Genomic DNA, 6,153 nt, shown 5'->3' on the forward strand with positions numbered 1-6,153 from the left:
CAAAGGATGCATGCTCTCTCTGTGTCAATGAGACACTGAATGCTTGGTATTTTGATAGCGGTGCTTCAAAGCACATCACTTCCAAGAAGATTCTGTTTGTATCTCTACATCCTCCACCCACCAAAAAGATGACGACTTGTCAAATAATTATTCTTATTCAGTATGTGGAGTGAGAGACATTATTCTCACATCCACTGATGGCACAGATTTTAGAATCTCAAATGTTCTCTATGTGCTAGGCATAAAGAAGAATCCGCTTTCAGTGTTTTCACTCAATAAAGGAGGATTTCAAGTTGTTATGCAATCAGAGACAAAGAGAATGACTATGCTTTGATGTTATTTGGCACTTTGTATCGGGGTCTTTTTCAGCTTGATCTATATGAAAAGAGGTTCGATCTTGCATTATCACTGAGCACTCCCACTACCGCGATACAGAATGTGAAATTATGGCATGTCGAGTATGGGTACATGAGCTATGACAGCTTAATGACACTTCAGAGGCATGATATGATTGATGCATTGCCTCCTTTGGAGTCGCCTCCTCCTCATGCATGTAAAGGTTGCATCCTTGGCAAGACGCATAGACCTCCCTTCAAGAAGCATGGTGCAATGAAAGCTACACGAAAATTACAACTTATTCACAGTGATGTCTGCGGTCCCATGAGAACACCTGCTTTTAGGGGTTATGTCTATTTTGTTACATTCATAGATGACTTCACCAACTACACTTGGGTCTATGGTCTCAAGTAAAATCAAAAGTGTTTATATATTTCAAACACTTTGGGCTATGATTGAGAATGAGACAAGACTCAAGGTGCAGACACTTAGCTCAGATCGAGGGGGAGAGTATGAACAAAACAAGAATCCAAAAAACCACTCGAAAAGAGTCTCGTCTAGAAGTGGCGCATTAAATAGAATCGTTTCATCAGGATTTCACTCGATGACATGCATTTTTTGGTCACTATGTTAACACCTTCAACACCAAGCTACTTTAACTATTTTTCTCCATAACTTCAAGAACCACTATTGGACTTAGAAGATCCAAAGTAGTTCTTTAAATTTAAAAAAAAAGATCCAAAGTATGCCACAGCAAATGTTAGCACCAAGTCATCCCATACTAAGCTCGATTAGAATGCTGCATGCTTGAAATTTTCCTACTTTCTGCTCCTTAATTAAGTGTGTAAGATGCTGCAAACTATGTATTGTCCTGCAAACCAATCAATACATAGTTTGGAAGCTAGCGCATGACACAGGAAGCAAACTTGAGCCACATTAGCCTCCTAGGTCGGAACCCAAGAAATTTGTTCATTTATACTAAAATGTAAAAACTGATACACAAAACCCCCTTCCAAATTCGAATCACTTTAGGCGAGTTAAAACAAGGAGATCACTGATATCATCTTAGGCTTCTACATCAGATCTTAACTATTTAAGTGCATGTCAGCAAAGATGTTTCCAAAATTATGTTCCCTGATAGAACAAGATAACATACCATTGTTTCAGATTTCTATAATTCACATGTTCCATTTCAATGAGCTTGATCAGGAAGAGACATAGATAAATACTGAAAAATCTAGAGATCCTGGCACCAAACCAATTTATTATCATCCGATAGTACTATGTGAGTTCCGGAGCTCGCTTCCTGAAAAAATAATTGCATTTTAATGATAGGAGGACAGGAGTTCGGAAGAATGTTTTTATATTAATAGCATTTAAAACAGTGTGCGAAGTAACTAAGCCTTTCACAGTTTCAACAAAATATTGTAGTGGAATCAACCATGTTGTGCAACCTATAAATCAATACAGTTGTGGAAACTATGATAGAAGACACGCATATGTTCACAGTTGCCACAAGCCTCAAAACTAGATCTTTGACAGTGCATTCATTCTCATGCCTGTTCCTCAACAGGTCACAAATTTTGTTTTTTCAAATATCAACTCTATTGCAGAATAGGATCTTGAGTCCTAAATTCCCTTCAGCAATTAAAGCACTACCTGAGATGTTCATGTCAAAGCATTTCAAAATTCCCCAACATGAAAAAACAACTTGAACAACAAGAGAAATCAAATGACTAGTGAAACCAATCCAAAAGCCTAACCAAAAAAAGTTATAACTTCTTTAAAAAAGAGTATGAAGTCCTCCCCACTTTCATCTCACGCATGATACCCCACAACCCCCCCCCCCCCCCCCCCCCAAAAAAAAAAAAATCATCCCATATCTCCCCTTTACTCACCTTCCTCCTCGACCCCCTCCTTTCACTTCCTCAACTTCCTCCTCCAACTTATCAAATGGATTTTTTGGTGTAGGGGGACATAAGATGAAAATACTCTATACATATGAATATATAAGCATATAGTCGTTGTAATGCAATTAAAACATGAAGATTTAAAACCATAATACATCCAAATATAACCATGTTGTACTTCATGCACAACCTAAGTATATGAGCGCATAAAGAATCATGAGCAAAAGCATAAAGTACATAGTTGTGAAAACATATATGCAATTGCAGGAATTGAGGCCAAACAATTCCTTTGCAATGCAAAGACTAGCCTTCCAATGTGGTGCACACAAGGGTAGCAGTATGCACACTTGTGGTATCATTCATGAAGTAATATTTACTGCCTGCTCACCAAAAGGCATACAAAGGTTATAAAACAACTGTCCTCTTTCAGTAAATTTAAGAAGACAAGCAACTGACTTTCTTACTTGGCCACAAAAAACTTTAAGCAGGTAGCCATCCTTCAAACAAATGTTCGACTCACAAAAGCCTTCACATCCTATTGATTCCATGAAGGTGGCATTACCCAGGAAACATGAAAGCTCTTGGGAAAAAGCACACCCAAAAGCCCGCAGAACCCTAGTATAACACTACGGTATTAATGGCTAGAGCAATCTTGATACAAGGTATGAACACTGCACTCTTAATGGCTAGAACAAATTTGAAACCAGGTCATTGAAACTGCCCTCTACAGCGTTTGGAAGATTGAAGAGAAAAAAACAATGTAAAATCAGCCATGCAGAGTGTCCTTTACCAAACGTTCTCAACAGGCAATTCAATTGGCATTCTAATATAACACTACGCTATTACTGGCTAAACAACCTCGATACAAGGTATGAATGAACACTACGCTCTTAATGGCTAGAACAAATTTGAAACAAGGTCATTAAAGCTGCCCTCGACAGCATTTGGGAAATTGAAGAGCTTAACTAAAATATAAATTATGGCTAATATAAAATATAACTAGAATACATGAATAAATAGCCATGTAAAAGCAGCCATGCAGACTCCAGAGTGTCCTTTACCAAACGTTCTCAACAGGCATTTCAATTGGCATTCTAAGACAAAATTATCGGTTAAGAGTATTCAGAACAAAGTTCCACGTATCAAAAAACAAAGGATAACACCTCAAAAAGGTTCCCTACAAGCTCGGTTCATAGTCTCACTGCCTTAATCAGCTCTTTGCAGTGAATAGGGAAGATGCCACTTATAGTGCCCCAAAGACTCTCCTGATAGACATTACGATCTAGCACTCTTACAAAAAGCCATAAGCACGGAAAAAATTTTGGACACTCGAGATCCATGTTCACAATAAGGCCATAGCAGTTGCATGTCACCATATAGTCCTTAAAGATCGTGGGAGAGAGAGACATTCCGCATTTACAAGAGAAAGGATAGGTAACTATGAATGTCCGTGTTTGCCAGGATTCTTTCCATGGGGCTGAAACTACAAGCCTACACATCAACTTGCACCTTACGTTTCTTCCACAAAATGAACTGTCGACATGCTCGCCCGCTGTCTTGGTGACTCCAAAAAAAGTGAAACCTAAAATGATGACTCAAGATAAGAGTTCCTTGGAAAAGTGAAGCGAAACTACCTTTTCAGAGGGCTTGTCCCGTCTCTAGCCGTTGGCAATTTGGCTCAATCCTAGCAGCATATTGTTATTTGCTGGAACATAAATCACATTTCTGCTGTGAGCCAGAGTTGCTGCAATCTCTCGAGCAGCCTCGATCCTTCGAAGCTGAATCATGCCGGGTCCTGCTTTCGCAGTGGCCTGCGAAATGAGTTTCGCAGCCTCACTTTCTCCCTCCGCCCGGATGATGGCAGCCCGCCGCTCCTGCTCCGCCTTGGCCACGACGAACTTGGATCTCTCTGCCTCTTGCTGTGCAACCTGCTTTGCTTCCACGGCTTTGGAGAATTCCGGCCCATAAGACAGATGGGTGATGGCCACATCGTCCAATTCTATGTGGAAATCCTTAGCCCGTTGTGTCAAGCTCTCACGAACGAGGGCCGAAACCTGAGGCCGCTCTGTGAGAAGCTGATCAGCATTGAACTGAGCAACGACAGCCTTGAGAACTTCGTTCCCGATGGAGGGAAGGACGCGCTCGTCGTAATCCAAGCCAAGGTTCTGGAAGATGACGGGGAGGGCGTCGACATGTGGTCTGGACAGCAATCTGAGGGTGAGGTTGACCATCTGAAGGTCTTTGGTACCGGTGACGGTGCTGATGCTACGAGGGCGGGTGCGGATCTCCATGATGTAAGGCTTCTGAAGCCAGGGGATGACGAAATGGGTACCTTCACCGGTGGTGTGGGGGAGGATACCACGGAAGCGATCGAAGATAACAGCGCGATGGCCACCATCGACGGTGTAGAGGGAAGCGTTGAGGAGGCTACCACCGGCGCCTAAGGCGATGGCGGCAGTGGCCAAGCGGGAGAGGAGCTGGGGAGCTTGATTGCGAGCGGACATGGCGATGTTCAAAGCTTGCTAGAAGAAGAACAACACAGACAACAACAAAGAAGATGAAGAAGATGAAGATTATGAATAAAGGAAAAGCTTCACCCTGCAGGGTTGAGGGTTTTAGGCCCCCCCTTCTTTCTTTCTTCTTCAGAACCTTCTTTCTTCATAACCTAAGTTTTTTTTTTTTTAAAAGCTGGGAAAAGAGAGATTTACAAAAATGGGCCTCAACGAAAGGGCCAAGCCCCAGGCCTACGCTTCTGAAAGCAGAGCCCAACCTCCCAGGTCCTGGGTTTACCCCATCCTACCAGCAATCTCAACTACACAGTCAGAGACCAAAGAGTCACTGGACTTATAAATCCTGGCCAGGTCCATTATGGTGGTCCTGCACAGCACCGACAGAGCCGAATCCGTGTAGCCAAAAGGCTTCAGCTGAGCTAAACACAGCTAATTACGCACTGACCATATTGTCTTTATCACAGCGGCATGGATCAAGGGCCAGCAGGCTGCCCTGTACATCACCAAGAAGGACCAACTTCCAATTCGTACCCAGTCGGAATCTGGACATTAACCCTGAACTCCTGATAGCCCGTTCCACTTTATTCCAAAGCGCTCTCAATGTTGGACAGTGTTGGAACAGATGCCGTGTAGATTCTACAGCTCAACTACACAAGGGGTACGCTGGGTTAATCACCATCCTCTTCATCAACTTAGCCCGAACCGGCAACCTGCTCAAAGCCAATTTCTAGAGGAGGAAGCTACATGCTCCCACTTTGCACCCCTTACAGATGTATCGTAAAATCATTTTCCACCACCCTAGAGACCGTCTGAGTCCCCAAAATTTATTCAGGTCAAATTCAAACTCCGCCTTCCTGAGCAAGCTTCTGTAGATGCCTTTAACTGATAGTTTTTTACCGCAGGTCTTTTCCAAGTACCATTGACTGTGTCTCCATTTTGAATCCAAAATGCAGTTGGATGGCTAAGATTCCGGTAATCGATCCATTATTCTTCATAGGAGAAAAATCTTTCCTTCATTCAGTCTGTAACTATTACGGAGTACCCCAACCGGCCTCCAATCCCCCTTCGAAGAGTCCCAAATCTGGGACCACACACAGAGACCCTTTCTGTACAAGCTTCGAGCATGGACTAAGTCCAGCTTAGCAAAGGAAACTCCATCCGCCGAGATTGCCTTACTCCACCAAATTGACTCCCCCAAACTAGCATCCCCCCATAGCCCACCACGCCCTTTCCATTCTAGTAGCTCAATTAGTGCTCACCAAATTGCAACTAACCCACTCTGATTGGGAAATCCGAGAAGAGTTTATGATACCAGTTTAATCCTAGCCATGACCCTACAATGATCCCTTTTCCATGTTTCATGAACCAACATACCATTTCTACCTAGGGGATGTGCT

The 6,153-nt window shown here is 42.8% G+C and overlaps 1 pseudogene across 2 annotated transcripts; it reads right to left on the reverse strand.

The window, feature by feature from the left end:
- Positions 1-1,347: 1,347 nt before the first annotated feature.
- LOC147888420 (prohibitin-3, mitochondrial pseudogene) lies at positions 1,348-4,859 on the reverse strand (annotated as a pseudogene). Of its 2 annotated transcripts, none has more exons than XR_015543036.1 (2): positions 3,881-4,859; positions 1,348-1,642 (listed from the first exon to the last, which is right to left on the reverse strand). The product of XR_015543036.1 is annotated as a prohibitin-3, mitochondrial pseudogene, transcript variant X1 (transcript). The 2 variants fall into 2 exon arrangements; XR_015543037.1 differs by lacking the exon at positions 1,348-1,642 and adding an exon at positions 2,608-2,626.
- Positions 4,860-6,153: the final 1,294 nt, after the last annotated feature.

The sequence above is a fragment of the Dipteris shenzhenensis genome, chromosome 21 (genome assembly GCF_047967505.1).
Source record: "Dipteris shenzhenensis isolate YYH24624 ecotype China chromosome 21, Dip_SZ_1.0, whole genome shotgun sequence".
Classification (NCBI taxonomy): Eukaryota; Viridiplantae; Streptophyta; class Polypodiopsida; order Gleicheniales; family Dipteridaceae; genus Dipteris; species Dipteris shenzhenensis.